The sequence below is a fragment of the Nilaparvata lugens genome, chromosome 4 (genome assembly GCF_014356525.2).
Source record: "Nilaparvata lugens isolate BPH chromosome 4, ASM1435652v1, whole genome shotgun sequence".
Classification (NCBI taxonomy): Eukaryota; Metazoa; Arthropoda; class Insecta; order Hemiptera; family Delphacidae; genus Nilaparvata; species Nilaparvata lugens.
This window is the reverse complement of record NC_052507.1, coordinates 17,265,172-17,288,169: the sequence shown is the minus strand read 5'-3', so window position 1 is coordinate 17,288,169 and position 22,998 is coordinate 17,265,172. Positions and strand designations below refer to the sequence as shown.

The following is a 22,998-nucleotide window of genomic DNA, read 5'->3' as shown; positions in this document are numbered from 1 at the left end:
TGTAATTGATTATTAATTAAGGATTATCTTCACACAGTAAACACAATTCATTCTTAAGAATACGGTACATTTAATTACTTACAATTTATTACTATATTGAATTCATTGTCAATAAATTAATGTTTAGCCAGCCAGAGCATCGCTTGAAAGTATTTCGATAATAAAAAAGGAATATAATTTATTTGGTATTAATCATCCCAATTTTTTGGATTCAAGATGGCTGGGAAAAATGCCAAAACAGTGAGCCAAGAATATCCCATTTTTAGGAAGTAAAAGAAGTCATTTTTAGAAGTAAAATCTATCACGCATTTCAATCTTTGTAATCATGAACTTTCGGAAAAACTTAACCAGATACTAGTATGAAATGTGATTAAACGTTTTTAAATTCACGGGTATGTAGTCGCGGTGAATTGTCTTGATTTTTAAAAAATAGGAGATAAGATTTATAATTATTGGAAATAGGCTATGTCTAGGTTCGTGCTTCTTGTTGCAATTTTATAATTTGCTTAGCAAATGCCCATCTAGAACCCTCAATTACCGAGAAATGCTTTGTTCATTACGGAAAATTTATAGTACGGTATTGTGTACATTTTTACGAATGCAACATTATGCTACAAGGATGAAGAGGATAGATCCATTTGATTACGATATAAACTGATGATTGTAGGCTCTTCAACAAAGAGTAGATACTTTTCTCAACAAGAGTGGTCTGACTGAATTTTGTTTCGAGTGAAATCGATTTCTATGTTTCTTCTCACTCACTCTCACATTCTAGCCTCGTCCCGCTCACCCTTGCATCACGATTGTTCGCTAGAATCTCCCTCACTCACCCACTCACTCTCTCTCTCTTTCTCTCTCATCACCCACCCTCACAGCCTAGGTATCCACTGGCAACCTCATCCAATTCGTTTCCAGATCTGGATCCAATAAATTTCCCGTAGGGCCGTCTGCTGCTTAATGCTCTTTTATAAGCCTAAAAGTATTTCCTTTGAATTTTGGCAATTGAATTCCCTGGAATTGGCTATCGATTTCACATGTTCGTCATATTTTTGAACTTTTATCGCGTGACTCATCACTTTGATTGGGTTGAGGAGTCAATAAAATTTTGTCGCCTCTAAGTAAATTGTTGTTTTGTACGAGTTCAAATTCAGTATGTTATTTCTATAGCAAATTGTACTGTCAATTATTGAAAATGCAATATTTTACTGCGGAAGGTTACATTATAAGATACTATTTATTAACACCTTGTCAGATCTAACTACATTTTATGTAAATAAATGACTGTTATGTAGATATTGAACGTAATGATTCATATCATGTTTGAAAAATATAATGTAATTTATTGCCTGGATCCACTTTTATTTCAATTAAAGATTTATATTATATCACACTATGATTATTGTCATTATTGATAGGCTACAATATCATTATAAAAATTATTAAAAGGTAAAAGTTAAATAATTATATCATATTTGTCCTACTGTTTGTAATTATCATTATATTAACTGCGGTTTTCCAACTAGCTGAGATTAAGTATAATTGGAAAATTGAATGCAGCTATCCAGCTATACGTAACAACAGTAGTAATCTTGTTTTTTACGATTATCTCAAGTTTGTTGCTCAATTTTTGTAGACAGAAGAGAATAATTATTGGTGATTTTAAACAATCAGACTCAATTCTGCTGAGATTTGTGAACATACTTCTTTAAATCTTTATTGTCATGAGGTCAGCTTCTCTCGTGATAATTTCCGTGTTATTTGAAGATTATTTTGCAGTAAAGAAGTAAGATTTATCGGTTTCTAGAGCCGGCAAGTTCGAAAGTCGACAAAGTTGATAACGAATTCTGTTACTACGGGAAGCCATTTTCAACTTCTCATTTAGTTGGCCTGTAGTTGTAGAAGTTAGGAGCTCGTGTGGGTGTGTACGCGTGTGTGAAAACTAGTTTCAGTATCGCGTACTGAGCTGGTTGGAATTTGGTGGTGGATTCTTAGTTCTTGGCCTCGTGTTGCTTGAATACTGATAGTGTAACTAACTGAATAGTTTTTACTATAGTATTTTATAAATACTTTTAGTAATCTGTTCAACATGCTGTATTATTCAGTCTGTACTAGTTTTATAACTTGATATTTATTCGCTTGTATTTTTTTTTTCATTTTGATTTCTTGATTAAAAACGCTACGGTAACAAATAAAATGAATATAAAAAAATCAGACAATCGTTGGAAACTTCCTCTATTTCTGTAGGCTATTTGGACACATTTTTAGTCAGAATGTCGAAATATTTATTCAGACCAAAGTGTTCTGCTTGAAGAAAATGGTACAATAAATTATCAATTTTTAATTCAAAAGTTTTGATGACAGGCCGAAAAAACCCAAGAATAATTAACAAGATTAAAATAGTTTAAATAAAAAAAACTTCTGGAAAAATTGATATGAAGCAGACCATGAATAGATTGATAAATAAAAAATCATCTAAATATATTTCACAAATTATGATCAAATGAATAATAATTCATCTGTGATTTCGATTGAAAAGTCTTCACGTTTTTGACTACTAGTGAAAATGTGAAATAGCTGCTTTAGTTTTCGAATTATAGTTGTTATAGTAGGTCGCTTGGGTGTGGAAAAAAGACAGCAGATTCTTTTGAATATTGTTAAGTCTACAGCCCAAACAAAAACTTTTTTGGGGGAAGAGACCCTCTTTTTCACTAGAATACAAGAACAACTGTCAGGCATTGAGTCTGAAAAGATGTCCTTCTATTTCTTTTCTTTTCAATCATTGAGTAGACGTTCCAATGAATAACATTTTATTATAATACATTGCAGAATTAAGAAAATAATGGGACGAAAACTGATAAACTAATGTAGGACGTGACTCAGTACAATACCACATGGCCTATGAATGGTTTCTGTTGCTTTCACCTACACTGAAGTTTATTTTTAGATTGTTCAAACTGCATATTTTTCACCCAATCATTGGTACTGTGTTTTTGCCTAGCCTGCTAATCATTTTTTTCTAATTTTAGAATTATTCAAATCAAATTTGAATTTATTCAAGTTTTGTTGTACAATACTATAATACTTGTCTACACTTGTCTAACTTTTAAGAATTGAATAGTAGAAAAACGTTAATTTTAGATATTCTTGTACCATTATACCTCATAACATTCTAAAGATAATTTTATACTATAATATAATTCCAAGTCCCAAGATACATTTTTACGAAGCCTAAATGATCACCAATGAAAATTAATGTTACAGTATCAACCTACAATAAAATGATTTGTAATAGGCCTACAATAAATTCTTACTTTAGTGATCATTGATGACTAATGTTCATTTGGTATGAGTGAAGACTATCAAATATTTTATACAATGGATATAAACTCGTATCGTAAAATATTTTTCTTTTCACAACAGCTACTTTCATTTATTATAATTTTGCATAGCATTTCTCTAGATAGCTTTCAAAATCTAGGCTTTCTCACTCGAAGGTCATTGCTCTGATTTTTCTTGTATTACTCATATCAATTCGGAAATTCCAAAGCCTCGTCTTGAAATTATACACGGACGGAAATAGCCTTTCTAAACTTATTTTAGCTGAATGATATTAATCCCGCTAAACTGGTTAATAATCAATTATTTTGTAAGCCTAGTTGTAGAAACATAATTGGAAAAACTAAGTTTTTTACTTGTGAGATAATTGATGATTATAATGGTGATTCAATAACGTCATTGGGTATCGTGATTAAATATTATCATGGCACTAAATCGGCTAAGGGAAAGCAACCTATAAATATGTACAAATGAGATGTTATTTATTTTGTTTTGAGAGTTGGCTTTATAATGAGTCGGGCAATTCTCCAAGTGCTTGTCTGCATACGAAGTTTATCGTGGCAGTCCAATGAAATTCTTTGATTGATATTAATATTGTACTGTAAAAACAAGGAAAAACTATCTGGAATATTCCAATTTGCTACGGGAATTGGTTTTTCCTGCTCAAGCAATAAAAAACGAATAATTATATTGTAACTCTTCTATGAGGAAAATTCATAAATGTATTGGTTGTACAATGCTTGGACTTATCACTATTTTGTACTTAATGTTTTCTCATTCCTACTAAAACATTTAGAACTTCCAACGCTTCAGCTAGACTACAGATGAATGGTATTTCGTATTATTGTTGTGAATGTTTTTTAAGAAGGCTTGTGGATAATTTTAATTCAACTAACTTATTATTTATTGATCAATAATAATTATTTATGTCATAATAATTTATCAAGACAGAGTCGATTATATTTGTCTTTGTTGTTATGTTGACCACTGCTATTAATAAGAGATGAGTAAAATTGTTCTCCTGCTCCATACAGTATTTAACATGTTACGTTAAATTTTGCAATTTGTAAATAACACTTACTGTAATTGATGCTCAAGAAACGTTTCAAAAATAAATTTAATCAGAATATTAAGGATTTTTTTACAGGTATTTGAATTTGTATGAAATGTTTACTACAGTATTTAGCCTACTGAATTTTATGTTAAACTTATTTAGTGTCAGTTGCACAGAAGCCGGTTAAATTTTAATCTTGATCAATTCCACGAGACCAATCAGAGAAGCCGTTTTTTCAAAAACGTCTTCTCTGATTGGTTCTCGTGATATTAATCACGTTTAAAATTTAACCGGCTTTTGTGCAACCGGGCCTCAGACTATTTATAACTATTTGACTTGGAATATTCCTATTTTTGGTCTGATAATATTTTATAAAAATAACTCTAAATAGAGTGGTTTTTGGCAAAAAAAGGAAGATGTCCATTGACCGAGAGTCTCTCTATTTATAGTTTCTTGTAAGTAGTCTATTTATAGGGAACTGGTGTGAAGTGAGAGGCATCTCAATAAACAATAGAGCTGCTCAGCATTTAAAGAGTGACCTTTGAAAGGAAAAGAGTTCTCAATTACTGCAATCTATATCCATTTTAACAGTGATTTATTCACATTGTATAAACCAACTTCCAAATCAACCTTATCTTACAATTTATTATTATTTGAAATGTTTGTCAGAATGATATCACGTTGAACGTTTATTAAATTTTAAATTTCCAGTTTGTTTTAGCAATCTTATCAAGAAGAATTATGCGTTTATCAGCATGATACCAGATACGTATAATAGTAATATACTGGCACAATACACGTATCTTAAAATACTGTACAAGTATTAACGGTACTTTTCTCTATGATATTCACTATTAATTTACAGGAGTAAAAAATGTACAATATTATAGCATTCATGGTGAAGGTAATTTTTATTTTAGTGACGTATTCTTAATTGAATGCTGATTATTAAAATAAATTGTTTCAAATAAATGTATAACCTATTTGATTGCAGTGACATTTTTAAAGGCAGATATAAACACTCAATTATATAAAAACACTCAATTTCCTCATAAAACTGTTCCATGGTGGGATTATCATAAAGAGATATCACGATGATTCTATTTTATTTTGTACAGTTTTTTATATTGGAATAAAGAAATTGAATTGAATTGAGATCTCCTCAATTACTTCATTTCACTGATGTGTAAAATTGAATCAGGATTTTAAAAAAATTACGAAATACAGTACCGTAAAACCGGCTAACTTGGGACAGTTTAACCCCTTCCCTCCAATTCCAACTTACCAACTGTCTGTGCAATTCATTCCGAGTTCTGGCAATTGTGGATTTGTTGGGAACACATCATTGACAATATTTAATAACGTTTTGAACATTATTTTGATTAACAGCTTAGATACTTTTTTAACAGTCATAACAATCTACTATTTTCCAACCTAGAAATTGAGCCTTTAATAACTTCTATTGTGAACACTCAATTATTACACACAATTATTTTATCAATTATTCAATTATTTTACAGTTAAAGTATTTTTATTATGAATATGAACTTATTATTCAAAATCTAATGTTCGAAGTTAGCCTTCAACGACTCAATTGTTTAATTAATTTATTTTTATTTTATTTATTTATTTATAATTTTTACAAAGTAGCACTTATTGGGAGAGAAAAACTAAGGATACTCCTTGTACCACTTTTCTCCCAAATTTAGATAACATTTTAAAAGTCCGAGATAGGGTTATGGTTTCACTTTTCTAAAATTTAGTCCATTTTCACTAAAAAAAAAACAACGAAAACTAAGAATTTTGAATTTTGATGGTTAAAAACAGAATAAAAAACAAAAATATGACACTCAAATCACCATTAATTACAGGCAAATCATATTAGTGTCCCAAGTTACCCAACCTCTGCGGGTAACTTGGGACACAATATTTTTTAATTTTTTTCAGAACAGTTTGGAATAATAATGAAATTTAATGTATATATTTGAAATAATATTAAAGACCTAAGTTTTGAGCACAGGAGAAATACACTATTAAAGTAATAAAGGAACTGAATTTCAAGTCAAAGTTGAAAACTGTCCCAAGTTAGCTGGTTTGACGGTACAGTAGTCTATTATTCAGTATTTAAAAATAGAACTGGCGACATTCTTATACATTTTTCCTCAGCTTATCTCTTTTCAACCATGAATCAATTCTGATAATTTTAACATTGATTTTAATTAATTAAAATTAAAAAAACTAATTGCATTATATAATATCAATATTCTAATAATACTATTAATATTATTGATTTATATTAAATATTCTCGCATTGTGTATAGTGTATTGCAACAGTTGTCAGAGAATGCAATACAGTAATTTACGATTTCTTTGTTATTGCTCAATGAAAAACCTTATAAAATTTATTGAACCCACAAGACAAAGACGCAGTTAGAATAACTATTGTACATAGAATTTTGAACGTTTGCCAATGCTAATGGCAATTTTTTATAAATTCGACTAGGGAAAAGCAAAAGACTTTTCTTATAATAAAAAACGAATAATTCGTCGGAATGAGGCCAATGATTCGAATGAAATAATGAGTCAGACAAGTGAAGGTTGAAATAATTTCAGCTCTTCTCAAGCAGCTTGGGAACCGGTTATCGAGAGAGAAACAGTGAATTTGTGAGAGTTGTAATATTGGACAAAGAAACCAGCCATCGGCTGGTGAGCGAGATCGAAATACTGTAAATTGTTAGCTTGAAAAGAGAGGAAAGTATGCCGCATATAAAAGACTTGTTACTGCCAAAAAATGACTGAACTTCCTTTACACTGGCAATAAAAATGTACTGGTCTAGCGGAGGTCATATTCTCGCTTCAACAATGTAGCGTAATGCACGTTATCATTATCAAAGTTATATTATCATTATTTTATTATTAATGGTTAATTCTCATAATTACTGTACTTGTAAATAATCATCAAAGCTTAATTGGAACAGTTTTGTTGTCTATGATCAGAATATTTTTTAATCCTTTTACAAGACGATTATCTCTAAAAATTACATAACGGTTATGTATAAAACTGAATTAGAAAATGTTTCAGCAAAAATATCTACAATTAATGGAATTCAATGATTTTTTATCCTTCTCGCATTATATATTATGTATATTCATTATTATTGAAAACTACTAGTACCCTTTTTATATTTTTCATATAAACATGAAACATATAAAAAGGGTAACTGCTATTTATTTTCTATAATAATTGAACATTCAAGTAGCCATGTTAAATATTACTTACATAGTTATTGTCACACCTGTGTTTTTTAATACTCATTTCTAATCGAGGCTACATCGACACATGGATGGTATATATAAAAAATGTTATTTTTAATCTAAAATTTTAAATTTTATATTATGTAGTTGTGTTTGTGCAATAAGCAATTTTATTTGTAATTGAAAAAGTGTCGATATTGTTTGATTCAATATAATTTATTGATGTATATTTTTTCAGGTAAGGATGAAATTCGTCGTCAGTCTTTACTACAATTTGCTGGTGCCCTGAATGTGGATGCAATATTGTAAGTAGTCTGGTCTGTTAAAGTACTCTTTGGTTATAATTCGTGTAGCGTGTACACTGTATCAAAGTGAAGGGCAGAAGGCTTTAGAATCTGATATAGATGCAAGAGTCGCTTCTCGCTTTAGTTCAGTCTTTGCTCCGCCTTTCACGAAATGCGTTGATATGGCAACGCGATTCCCTTCCCAACTCCCTACAATCCCGCTTCAACCCCCCCCCCCAACAATCCCGTCCGGTCCCTTTTAGCCAACCTTTAATTCCCCCCTTCCTCTCTCTGTCATCTCGCCGCACACACGACTTGAATTTGTAATGGAGAGTTAAATTTATGACTTTGGAACTCTGTTAGTCACATTACTGTGTACATCTTGCTTTTTAATATTTTCCAAAAGATGAACTTACACTAGGCCTACTTGTTTCCAATCGAGAACCTACTATCTAGAATATTGAATGTCAAATTCACTAATACACAAAAAAAAGGCCTAGCCCTATTTTATCTTGCAACAGGCAATTGATTGTCAACCATGATCACGGCGATTTCATAAGGTCAAATTAATGGCATAATGTTTCTATAATGTCAATTAGTTGATTATACTCGGAAAAATGTCATATACTCAATATGAATTTGAAACATTATAGGCTTATTTTATCTTGAAACGGGCTATTAACTATTATCACGGGCTATAACTATTTCATACAGTCGAGTGACATAATGTTTTTTGAATGTCAATTAGTTGATTGTACTCGAAAAAATATCATATTTATCATTTTTTCCTTTCTTCTGTTTATTATTTTTGCTGTTTCTCCAGCACCGTATCCAATGTTCACATTCTCATGTAGTACTAATATAGTTTATTTGAATAACAATGTATCAAATTTAAATTTCTTTTATTGTTGAAACATTGTTACAATGTATAACAAAGTCAAAAGTATAATAAAATTCAATATAAACTAAGAGAACAATACAATAACATAATAAAATATCGTATATGTATAAAATTAGTTTATTATTGAATATATTATTGACAATAGATTATATAATTATTGACCAAAGTTCCCACATTCCACCCTTCATATCATCAAATTGATGGCTAGGAATTATTGAATTTCAGAACTATTGGATGAATATTATATAGTAATATTTACTTACTTTTATAATCAATTTTATCGTTCACCTCTTACTTTATATGAAAGAATGAGAGAAAGATTATGGTGTGTAGGAGTTGGATAGAGAGGAATAGCTAATTTGCATACGCGTTCATCTGAGCTGTTTCCTGGTAAACTCATTTGTCTCCCCTATTGGGGTTGAATGGATAGCGTCGATATTGGTTGGTATAAGTAGAACGTGACTGAATAGTCGATTGGGGAAGTGAGCGAGAGAGAGAATAAGAAAAGTGGAGAGAAGAGAGAGATGACTGGAGCTTACGAGCATAGCAGACGGCAAAATAATTTTGGCGCGCTACCAAATCTCCAAGGCTCACTCTTAGTTTTTCTCTCTCATTCTCTTCCTCTCTTTCCTATCTTCTCTCTTCTATTCGTGTCTTGCTGTTCTAATGCGTTTCATTGCAGTTCTGGAGCAGGTTATTGTGTACATTTGCTCAGTTGAGTGTCCTTCCAATACTTTTTCAAATTCGATCAAGCAGCTCATACTGAATTTGTTTCTTGAGATGAGGTTTCGAAATAACAATGATATTGTATGAATTTAGCCAGTGCATCTTTATTATTGCACTATTTTTCACCTTGCTTTTATCTAGATGAAATATCGACTATCATAACCAGATTATATAGACTGACAAACAAAGATTTCGTCAATATTTTTGGCTAATGAAGGTTACATGAGTTGTACTTGTACATGAGTGGTGGTTAACCTGAAGGTGCTTAATTGGAATGATTTTGAAAACTTGAAACACCTGCAGATAGATTCAGGTGGCTTCCGAGCCCCTGGTAGGTGATTTTAAAGAATGTAATTGTAGAGGTATAAAATTATCACATTCACAATAATAAATTATATTTTTTCGAATAATTTGTTCACGAAAACAATAATATTGTTTTCCTTATAAGTGAATGTTTTGAGTTTAAGTTTATAAGTTTTAAGTTTTTTTTATAAGTTTTCCTTATTAGTCCTGGCCCAGAAACAATCTCATGGAAAAAATAGAGTTAGACGATTGCCAGTTTCCTGATAAATAAGTTTCCACTTCGGGGGCTTACCACTATTGTATGCTGTAGCAATATCCAAAATTAATGTGAAAATTAATTATAAATTGCATGACAGGTAGTGGAAGAGGAAGAAATCAGCAATTCAAATACCTTGTTCAAAACGCTGTACGCAGACTACCACAAATTTTGTTGTTCTTTTATAGATTCAAAAGTTTAGAATGTATGAACTGAAACATTCATTGAATAATTGCTTTCCTTACTATGATCTAGTTGGTACGGGAGGAGACTTAAAAATAATTATTGAAATATGGGATAATGATGAGAAATATTATGATTGGATTGGGTTACTTTTCATATTCGCGAATTTCCTTCCGGAATAACTGTAGAATAATCTGTATGCGAAGCTGATGGGGATAATGACTTTCTGGTTAGTCTGCCAAAAAACATTTAAATTTAGATTCACGGTCACAACATCGATGGAGAGTCATAGTGGCTGCATCATCATCATTTTATTCATCTTTTGTCCTCGCCATTGTTGACATTTGATTGGAAATTCTTTCAACATTTTTTCATCTGAAATGACTTAACAGAATTTGATAGTTATGACTATGATACTTAAGTCATCAATACTTATCTGTACTTGACATACTCACCTCTATTACTATAGGCCATTCTATTCTATTCCAAATTATGTTATGAGTTGCATCTTGTTGATTAGCAAGAATTGATTTAAATTTCAATTAAACACGACAGAAAGTGTGTCAGTATACTATACTACTCTCTAATGTTGATGAAACTGCAATTAATTTTAGTGGGGTTGAAATTTTAAAAACTTGATAGGCTAATTAGAAATGATGTACCGTATACAATTTTCTATAAAAATGATGAAATAAATGATCCAGTCAGCTTTACTTCAAATCTTTCAGGTTGAATTACTCACGGATAAGTGACAGATTAGATAAGTCACTAGGGCCGCTTATTCAGTCCAACTGCGCTAATTATCAATAAGAGCTTAATCAAGATCTTAAGAAGATTAAGAGCTTTGAAATCACGTCCTAGTGATTCAGAACCAATTAATTTTGAGAATTCTTTTATCCATCATTATCATCCTTCCAATCACCGATGCACAAGTCTTGAGACTTATAAGGGAATCATAGACAGCAACAAGGAGATAAAAAATTCATCCATCTCCCTGAATTCAGCCTACTGTTTTTGTCAGGAATCGTGATGTGGAATTAATTTACTGGGAACAGTACTTTGAGTTTCATATTTTTTATCGTTATTTATCATTTCAATCTTCTTGAATCATATTTTGAATTATTTTTCTTTATGCAAGTCACTTATTACTTCAGTTGAATCACCAAATATGTCATCGTAAAAGTAAAATTAATCTCATACAGCTCTAATTGGGCCAACGCCATTTCAGTGGACACTCTCACCATAATTTTAAAATTTTGTCATTGACCTCATGTGTATATCATTTTATATCTGTAGACAAAAATCAGTCGTGGAATTGAAGAAGATGTAGAAATAAAATTATTATTACCTAACAAAAATGCTAAAATGATCGGTATTATTATTGTATGGACTTTATTCTAGCCTAACTTTATATGGGCTGTATTTGAATGTCAGAATGAAGAAAAGAGAGTGAGATAGGATGCAGTGCGTGAGCGAAAGAGATAGAGAGTTTGTGAATGAGAGAGTTGATACGAATAAAGAGACAATTAAATTTTCTCTTTCTGCCATTTTACTTCCCTCTCAGTTCAGTTCACATTTCCCATTCAATTGCAGCTGAGTTCTGTTGTCCTATAATAGACTCCATTCCTATAATTTATTCAGCTCCATTTCAAATACTATATCTATCATTTGTCTCTTAAATTTTATGATAATGTAGACTAATTGAATTCGCCATGCCCTATAATCCTGTAATAGCCCACTCAATATCTCAATAATAAACTAAAAATTCAAGTATACAATATCAGCAACATAAAACTGTATTACATTTCTACCATAATATGGTGCTAGCTTTAAAGCTTTTGGTCCAATGGGCACTCACATGTTTAATTCTATAACCGCCATGTTATAACCGCTTTGTTTAATTATTTCTCTCATTCGTTAACGTCCTATCATGTAGAAATATCTATGTTATCCCCTACAAGTAGATATATATGTTGAACGATCCCTGCATATCAGTCAAGTGGAAGAGGGGGCTCTTATTGCCTCAACTTCGCCCACATCACTTGAAATGTTTAATGTGTAAAAATAAAGGCATTTTTGTATCTATCATTTCTGTGCAAATTGAAAATTCTCTACTCAAGTCAATATTAGCAGAGTGACCATGAAAAATTTTAGTACCATGGAGAATTCGTCTATTTTATGAGATTTTATGTTGTCATTCAATGATATGATTGTGATTTTTGGTATTGTGAGGAGCAGAAGAAGAAGGATGTATGGTTGTGATGTAATTGATTTTATATCTCGACTGATCAGAGAGAGAGTGAGGAATTAGCAATAAATTAATAATACATAGTTGAACTAAAACCATTTATATTCTTGCTACGGTGTTTGGTTGGGGGGGGGGGTACTGTTGAGTAGGGTTACCTGGTGGGCGGTGTCAAATGTTGTGCGCACACGCGTGCTGGATTTAACGTGTATTGGTGGATGCAGAACGTGCCGTTGAAGGCAGCCCGAAATTGTGTTTCATTTTCGAAAATAGGGGCAAGCAAGCGCTTGAACCCGATTCTACTTCTCTGCAGTTTCCTACCACCCCCTCTCAACCCTCCACCCCTCAGGCTCCTGTCCTTTGCAACTTCCAATCAACTGGCTTTTCAGAATGAATTGCTCATAAAGCTATTGACATGCATTTGCTTCAGCTCGTGTGCTATGTTGTATTGAACCGATTCGCTTCGATAGCTGTCTTGATCACTGAGCTGCCTTGCTTTGCTGTTTGCACACTAGAGTGACTTAATCAATTCCATCAAATGGACAAATTAATTGGATGACTACATCAAACTTTCGTTTTAAAAACTAATTCATTAATCTATTCAATGGATTGATCATTGATAGAATAAATTCGCGTTATTTCAATTAACTTTATCTTTACTATCTTTAACAATTCAACTTCATTTTTGCCATAATTGAACAAGGAAAATGTTTTGAATGATTCTATTGCGATTTATTAACATTATTTTAATGATTTCAATTTGTTTGAATTTTTATTTACTTGTTTAACCATTTAATGATATTTTTCAATGAATAAATTAATAATCTATGAATTAATTGAAAGATCATTCATCATTGTACAGATACGTGGATTAGTATTATATTTTTATAAAAATATAGCATACGAGTACACCACAGTAGATTACATTTATAACTATTTTGGAATTCATAATTTATGGTTGAATGGAAAGAACAATCATTATTGTTATCATAGATGTTATCGTTCTATAAAAACTTAGTATACAGTACAAAGCTCTTTGAGACTTGCGTAACAGTAGTTTTAAAATCAACGTATCACAGTGATTAGTATTCCGACATTGGTAGTCACGTGCTACCTGCAAAATATGTAAGAAATAATATGCTGCTAACAGTTTTGCAGAATTTTTAAATCTACTGTAACATTCTAAAAAATTGATTGAGTGTTCCAGGATATTGATAGACAGTATTTAAATACAAATACTGTAACTCGCATTATTTTGAGACCTGCATGGGAGTTTGTTCTTATTTGGCAACATGTTATTCGTGAATATGCATAGGCGTTCCAGTATTGAAATTCGTAATATCTGCATTTGAGGTACCAACATAAAATTTTCTCATAATTAAATAGAGTATTTTCTGATGGAATTAAGTATATTGGTGTAAAGAAGTGACGGGTGGTTAGGTTTAGTAATGTTCAGTGATGTAATAATGTAAACTTTCAGCTTCTTAACTTATAATATTCACTTGTTCAGAAATAGTTCTAACAAATGGTGATAAAGTAGTAATAATTGTTTTCTGAGGAGTAATAGTAATGATATTGTCTTCATTTCATGCAAATTACCTCATTTTTGGAAACTTTCAACTTTGAGGTCCAGTACTAACCTTGACCACTGATAAAATAACATGTTGCTGTCTCTTTTTATCACATATTATTCGCCTTATCACACCCACTCAGCTGCCAGCAGCTCCCAACTTTTATGGGTTTCAACCGCAATAAAAATATACATCTTTAGCCCCACTCAGAAACCAAGTTTATGACCGGTATCTGATCGCTCTGAAGGATGGCTTTCCCATACTTCTCATTTTCTCATCTACTAGTGTAGCAAATTCAACTACATTATATGGATAGCATTATTTATGGTGTTTAGTTTTACGACAAATTTGTGGTTTGCAGCTTTAATTTACTGAATCAGTAAATTACTAGTACACCACTAATGTGAAGTGAGTGATTCTGATAATAAAGAATTCATAGTTTTTAATTTTGTTTCTTCAGATTGTGAAATTGAAAACCCCTATCTTTATGACTTAGTAACCCATTTATGTGGGTTTAATGCGCAATAATTGATACATTTATTTATTCAATACCGTAGCAAGTTTAATGGATAAGGCCTACTACAATTTTATAACCTGTTATTTTATACATACTTATTAAATTATTACATTATCATGATAGTTTATCTTTTTGAAATTAATAAAACCTATGTTTTCTATTTCATACACTAGAAAAAATTATCGCGTTTGGTAATCATTTCAAATACTGTGTATTTAATGAAAAAAGTCTGTCAAGTCATTTCAAACTTGAACGCATATCAAATTAATATATAAAATTATAAATTATTACTTATATCATTATATAAATATGATCACTAAATATAACACTAAATATTATCACTTATGTCATTATTTCAATAGCAATCTACAAATACATTGTAACTTGGAGTTAATTAAATATAATTCAAAAATAGATTAAATCGATAGATGATCAATGATAATCTCTTGATTTATTTATCAAGTATTCAAGGAGAGTTTACAAAATATTTTGTGTCTGCATAAAATTTGTAAATGGTTGAAATAAATAGATTTCAAGGTCTCTATATCTATTCAATTGAGATAGATATTATTATAATGTAGAGTAGGCCGATTTCTTTCAAGTTGAGTCTATTTCTGAACTAACAAAATGATCAGCTTGAGGCAAAGGCAGTTGAAGGCACCCTTTTCACTTACCAATAAACATGCACTATTAACATCCTGTCACGCGATGCTTCTTCTTCTTCTAGCAAAAGAGGGGAATATTTTCACCCCAGCTGTATTTGTGCTGGTATTAGAAGCGGCAGCAATAGCAAAAGCAGGAAGGGAAATATTACGTATCGATCTGTACAATGGTCTGGTGGGTGGATCACACTCTCTTTCTCTCTGTATTTCATTCTCTCTCATTATATACCCCCATCTTCGGCTTTCTCTTGTTCCTTCTTCCCTCATCATTCACTGTCGCCCCCCTCCCACGTTTTAGCAACCTGCCCCCCATTGTAACACAAACTTTAACATTTCGCTTAAATTAATGTCTGTCCCATCCCAGTTTCAATCCTTCCAACCTGGACCTCTGCATTTCTATTTTATTCACTTCTGCTTGAAACCAACTTTGCCTCTACTAACATTATAATTATTTTGTAATTTGACTTGCTTCACCAATCTGGTAGGATTTTATTACTTTAGCTGTTGATCTTTGGAGTTTTATAATTGAAATGAGATATTCCTACTCATTCAAACCTCAGTTAGTTTGAGTATAAAGTCCTCATTTATTTTCTATTGACAGCTCAAACCAAATTAGAATAAGATGTTTTTTTGAAATAATTAAAGTGCCTAATTTAATTTAAAAAATACATTACTTTGAACATGATTTATTCTCTTAACTTCCGCTTCCAGATACTGTAATACTTTTATTTTTTTAATACTGTATTGATATTACTATTCAATCAACATTTATTATCATTGAAGATTAATTTATTTTACTTGTTGGATTATATTTGTTTTGGTTTACCTCCAAGTATTTTTCTATAGCAATATTATTCACTTTGAATGTGTTTAAAATACAGGGCAGACTAAAGTTTTAGTAGATAATATTATTAAAAAAACTATCACTCTCCAAGGTCTCACCATATTATTACTAATTTCACATATATTATTATAATATATTTTATAGAATGAATATTATTGTTAATTACAATTCTATCATGGAAAGCTTATAAATGTGAGAACATGATGAAGTGTCTAGTCTCGACCCAATGCTAGTAGATAGACTAGTAAACCTATAATAATGTACTGTACTATCCTTGGTCTCGACCAATCGCATCTTCTAAAACATTTTATAAAAATCTGGTATGGCGCACTCACACAACTTTCCTTGCCGTTATGAAAATTGATCAATTGACGCTAGTGTTCCGACGCTAGTGTTCCCGCGCTTATCAAATCTACTATTCTAAGATCTGAGACAGCTGGTGACAGGACAATAGCGCTGCAGACACACGAAGTCTGCTATCTCTTCATAGTGAATGATTTGATAGAATCAACAGTTGCCAACAGTTTTCAATTGAATAATCTTATTTTCTCGCATTTTGAGCTTATTTTCAATTTTAGGTGAAAATGTTACTGAACATAGATTGTAGAGATTTTCATGCTGAATCTTCTCCACTTGATTTTTTTTGTTTAAATTGTATCTGAAGCCTGATAATTGGGAATCTGAAATCAAACTTTGCATAGATAGGGCGGTGCTCCTGAAAATTTTTACAGATATGAGACTTGTGGCAGTCGATAGAGCTTATCAATGACTTTTTCAGGTATGGATTTGATCAAAATCGTTGGAGCCGTTTTTGAGAAAATCGCGAAAACCTCTGTTTTTGACAACATTTCCGCCATTTTAGCCGCCATCTTGATTTGCATTTGATGGAAATTGTTCGTGTCGGATCCTTATAGTGTAAGGACCTTAAGTTCCAAATTTCAAGTCATTCTGTTGATTGGGAGATGAGATATCGTGTACACAGACGCGCACACACACACAAAACACACACACACACACACACACACACTCTCTCACATACAGACCAATACCCAAAAACCACTTTTTTGGACTCAGGGGACCTTGAAACGTATAGAAATTTAGAAACTGGGATACCTTAATTTTTTTCGGAAAGCAATACTTTCCTTACCTATGGTAATAGGGCACGGAAAGTAAAAATGTGGCTCCTTATTGTGATTTGTGATCAACTACAAGCATCTATCCATTATGAATAATATTGTTAAATTTTATCTTAGAGAAAAGATACCGTTATTGCATTATTCGTCTCTGATTTTATCGAGCTAAATCTCTCTAAAAGTTTCCTGTGACAATGTAACTTGTATAGTTTGCAGGAATGGTTTTATATCACTTCATTCATTTCTATTAATTTACTTATTTTTATTTTTCTCTCCCAATAATTCAGATAATAATTATCAATAATTACAGAGATAATTTTTTTGTAAAAATTAAGAATGGAGAATACCAAATGTATGCCTCCAAAATAGTTCTATGACTATAAACTCTCTATTTAGGACTCGTATAGGCTTAAAAAAACTAATGACTTTTATGTTTTACGTATACTCACAGAATATTACCCGTAAAACGTAAAATTCTATTATGATTCCTCATGATCAAATCATAATGTCCATTAATGTATGTCCTGATGTATATGCTGCTGCACCAAATAATATTATTGTCTTCAAAAAATTGTGCACTCATATATTTTGTATTCGTATGTACTCATCCAAGATCACTTTTTATTTTGTAATTATTGTATTTGCATGCACATTTCACATCATCCACAATGTGCATTAATTGTGCTCATGATGTGCATCGTGTTTCTGTCAATGCAGCTGTTCAGAATAATTATTGTGTGTAGAGTGTTGAGTCACGGTGCATTGTGGTGTCAGTGCTGAATCATTACTCCGAAACTCGTGTTGGATCCGTCAATACAGAGAGACATGGTGCGGGCTCACTGCTTATGAAGCTACAAAATCGATTATCGAACTGTCTGTTCTGTTCTATTCTATTTCACCCTCACCCCTCTCCAACAGCCATCGTCTCTAATGAGTTTGACAGTGAGGTTCACCAGGGTATACTCGAGCACCAACTTCCTCTTCCCCAACTAGTCTTGATTGCATATAAACTTGTCTCTCTTTTCTAATCGATATAATTTTCTAAAAACTAAACCTGAATAAAAAATCGAAAACTTATGAAAATTTAAATTTCTTGGGTCTCGCTGATCCAGAACCTGTTCAAAGGTGGAGAAGTGCGAATAAGACGGGAAAAGAAATTGATTAAAAATACCGTTTGTGTTTCCAAAGATGACCTCTTAAAATGGTTTCTTGCTCCAGCATTCACAATACATGACCTTTTCATTTTCAATGACATAGCTGTTGGAACAGTGGATTACTATTCAAATGTTGGCATATAGAATTACCTGACACGCACGAAAAAAACTGGAGAAACGTACAAAATTGACGCTTTGATAATGTAGTGAACAGTATAATATTATATAATTATGTAATATAATTATAACAATATAATTCAACTTAAACTTTCATAATTTCAATGCAGTTCCCTTTTTCATTCATTATAATATATTCTATTCATAGAACGTTTTGTAAACTATAGAGCTATTATTTATTGATGAAACTTCATATTTTATGCAGTATTGTGGCTATGACTATTGTACTGGATTATGATTAGACTATGATCAGTGCACTGGATTTTTACGGAGATGAATATTAGCGAGCAGTACTGAACTATCTAATGGGACGTGGTATTAGATAAAATTCAATTTCTAAATATTGTTAATCTGTTTGTAAACTCTATAATGTTTTTTCACTTGTATTAAAATCTCATAGTCCCTTTTGACTCATCTAGAGACAAACGTTGACTTGAAGCATAAAAATCACTCTTCTCCCTCTTCACCATATTATATTCTTCCCACGTTTATATCTGAGCTTGCATGAAGAAATCGGAGAAGGAAGGTCTCACAGGAAGTATGGATATCGTCATTAGATAGATTGGTGAGTGGCCTTCTTAGAACAAAAAAGCCTAGTCTGGTTTACTATCTCTAAATTGTTTACCACCCCCATTTGAGCTGCTAAAATATTCGTATTTTAGTCAACCTCATGGTTACCTCCTCCTCCAACTCCTACTTTCATACTCTCTATCTCCTTTCCTTCTTCGTATCCTTCCTTTCCTTCCCTTCCTCTCCTTTTCTTCCTCCCCTTTCTCGCCTAGTCTGTTCTCATAATTCCCCTCTCCTTCTTTATTCATGCATCTTCTCCTTTCTCCATCTCCCCCCACCCTTCTCGCAGCAGGGCTAACAAGTAATGGCAAAAGAGTTTTCACATTCATAACGAGAAAATATTTCCCGGTAACTAGGACGGAGGGAAATAAATTTCTCCCTGTCCCAACTCAAGTAACGACCTATTCTTCCCTTCTTTCCCTGCTCGGCGCACTGTGCATTCTTACTTTACGATGTTGAACTCCCTCGACTTGTGATGTTGATGTTGGTGGAATGAGATACATTTTTTGTCCTTTTCCACTTGGTGTTGTCGTTAATTATAAACTAGAGGCACTTGAGTATTCTCTTTACAGGGATTTGCTTGTTCGTTGCAAACTGCTTTCGTATAACTGTGCAAAAACCGAAACTTCGAATGCACAGCTATTCAACTTCTTTACAGTACTTAGAAGCAGTGGCGTATTTATAGATATCTCGAACTATTTTCTGAAATTTCGAATGATTGGCATTGAATTGCTCGAATCAAAATGTATAGTTTTTCAATTTTTGAATGAGCATTAATATATTGTAAAAAATATACAAATAAATAGAACATATTTTGGTCGTGATGAAAAGCCATCGATCAATTGATCTATGCGCCTGCTACTTAGAGGGTAGTATAGTAGCATGTTACATTCCATACTCTCCAAAATATAGTTTATGAGTTGAAGAATCTCTTCCCGGTGGTTTGGAACCCACCTTAAGCTCCACTCATCATTATTCTTCCTATCACACATGCACAAGCCTGGAGTTTGTCTGGGCATCACTCTAAGAAAAAAAATCAATCAGTATTCAATATGTGTTTAAAATTGCAATCCAATTTAATTGTTCTAAAATTTATGCTACTTGCTGTAATGCTACTGTCCCCATGTTGTCGAATTATTGTTTGGAACGAGTGAACGAAATCGTTGCTATTTTGTTCAATTGTTCAGTAACATTACAACTTTACTGATAAACTTGACAAACCGTTAACTTGGAATTCAAAATGCATTATATCGCTTTTTTTAAAATAACGGTTACAGACAACTAAAAAGCACAATAATTTTGAAAGGTTAAAATAGCGTGTGATAAGACTCGACAGTTGGAGATAAAAATTGGAATGCTATGCCATATAACTTGCAGCAGCCAACACTGTACGTTCATTCATAGCACTGTAGTACTCACTTACTATCATTAGTGATAGGAAATATCTTTTATCGGTTTCATTATAGCCTACAATTACACGTACTGTACTGAAGTACTGGATTATGTTCTTTGAACGGGAAAGATTACGAGCAATTTCTCACGTTAATAATAATTATTCTTATTGTTAATTAATCAATTGATTTAGAACTATTAATGCACTAGAGCCCAATCTTTGTATCTAGTTTAAAATTATTCTACCATTCTCTTTTCCTCTAAAACCAACAATAAATTGGGCTTCATATTACCATATAATCTCATAATGGTGTAATAATGTGTGATGATTCATGTTATTACACTCATGAATTGTAAATGGTCTAATACGAATTTACATTTTGTCATCTATCTCTGATATTAATTTTCAAATATTTTCCTTTCCAATAATTATTGTTTTACACAATAGATCATTTTATAATAAAAAATGTGACCAACCTCCAATTTTGATCTAACAAATTCATTGTCGTCTTTACTGAAATAAAGTAAAATAAAGTAACGGTTTCACTTCTCAAATATTGATAGCTAATTGACAAAGATTATTTTTCAGATATAATTGAATGATATTGCATTTATTCATTTTTTAATTGCACAATTGATTAGAGTTTTCGTTTAACGTGACCTAAATATTATTAATCATCATCATTAATCAGTCTGCTCAGTTGCAATTTTTTGTCAAGTGAAGAATCATTTTGGAAAATCCGTTATTATTATGCAAAAACTTAGATAAGCTACTAAAAAATTTTGTATAAGCTATTGTGTTTTCAAGAAATTCTATTCATATCAATCAATATCACAAACTGGTATGCAAAAATGCTTGATGATCCCTGTCAACCATAGTTCCTTGATTATTTCTAACATGGATTTTCCATTATAAATTAGCAAATTTAATGATGTCATATTTCTATTGGTTAGCAAAGTTGATATTGCTTCTTGGAAATGTATTTTCATAATTTTCTATCTAGATGTGAATTACGTAATCCATTCATCGATCCGTGTATGACTTAATATTTCTGAAATGTATCGAACGTGACTGAACACAAGATGAAAGATACAGACGTTTTCCTCTTGAGCATTACGAATACGGTACGCTCTTTTCGCTTTTCATCAGTTGATGTTGGGTTTATTATATCTTCATTTGTACGGGAACAGTGAGATACAGGTATAATAAGCATAGCATTAGCTGATGAAAAGTGAAACGCGCGTGTTCGTGGCGCATAAGTCCGTACACAACTTTATAACTCATGCAACTTTTTTCTACACTTTTTCGGCGATCTAATACAAATTCGTATAGCTTACAACATTTCATAATTCAATTTTTCTAATTCATAGTATTTAGAATTGTGAAAAGAAATAAACAACAAACATACGTGAAATTGTGGCCAATTCTATTAACATTGATTCAACAATTCTTTTGCTCACCAAATTACTTATCTAATTTTGTTCTTTCTTCTTGTTACAGGTAAGAGATTGAAGCATTCAAGTAATAAGATTATCATAATGCCGTAAGTAGCGTCAATTTTAAATAAATACGAATTCAAACTTTCCACGTTCTTTACAACATCTCCACCAAAGTTGAAAGGAAGTTAAGTAGAAAAAAATGAAAATAAAAGGTAACTCAACTCACAAAAAACAAATTAATCATGGATATTAATCTTAAACATTGGGAACTGTATTGGATAAATTTAAAACCAACTCTATAAAGCTGGGTTTACACCAAAGTTATTAACAAAATGTTAATAACTCAATCATTATAGATTCTATTAGATTGAACGGAACTTTACAAACATTTATGTTCATCATGTGTATGATAAGTTATGTTCAATCCAATAGAATCTATAAGGATCAAGTTATTAACATTTTGTTGGTAACTTTTGTGTAAACGCAGCTTAAACAAATTAATCATGGATATTAATCTTAAATATTGGAATCGGTATTGGATAAATTTAAAACCAACTCTATAACTTTCTAATTCCAATATCACGTTTTTAATGATACCGTATATTATTTTGGTTCTTTAGAATCATATTTCATCCTTCTAATAATTGCACTCATTAAATTCTCCAATACTTCGTCAACGACTGTAAATTATTACGGCTTGCTTGCTCTTATGCATTCAAGAACTGTTCAAGAGCATTCACACACAATCGTGGCGAATTTCAAGGTGAATTGATAAATTAGGATCCGGCAGACTCGAATGTGCAACAGCCTCAGCCAGATTCTATCCTCCTTTCTTTTGTTGTTGTTGTTGTGGAGCTAGAAAACAGATTTGCAATGAAAAATAAGCAGCGGCAGTAGCGCAACGTTGGTTGGCAAGGCAACGGACAATAATTCAGCCTGTACTAAACTGCTGAGTGCTGAGTACTGATATGACATTGACCCGAAAAATAATCGTC

The 22,998-nt window shown here is 31.8% G+C and overlaps 1 protein-coding gene and 1 long non-coding RNA gene across 3 annotated transcripts in view; both read left to right on the top strand.

Moving 5' to 3' along the window:
* LOC111045241 overlaps nucleotides 1-22,998 on the top strand; it is a 68,792-nt gene that overhangs the window by 2,897 nt on the left and 42,897 nt on the right. The gene's annotated exons all lie outside the window — the stretch shown is intronic.
* On the top strand, nucleotides 1,652-22,295 carry LOC120351017. The gene is made up of 3 exons (XR_005571163.1): nucleotides 1,652-2,025; nucleotides 7,884-7,950; nucleotides 22,065-22,295. It is a non-coding gene; the product is annotated as an uncharacterized LOC120351017 (long non-coding RNA).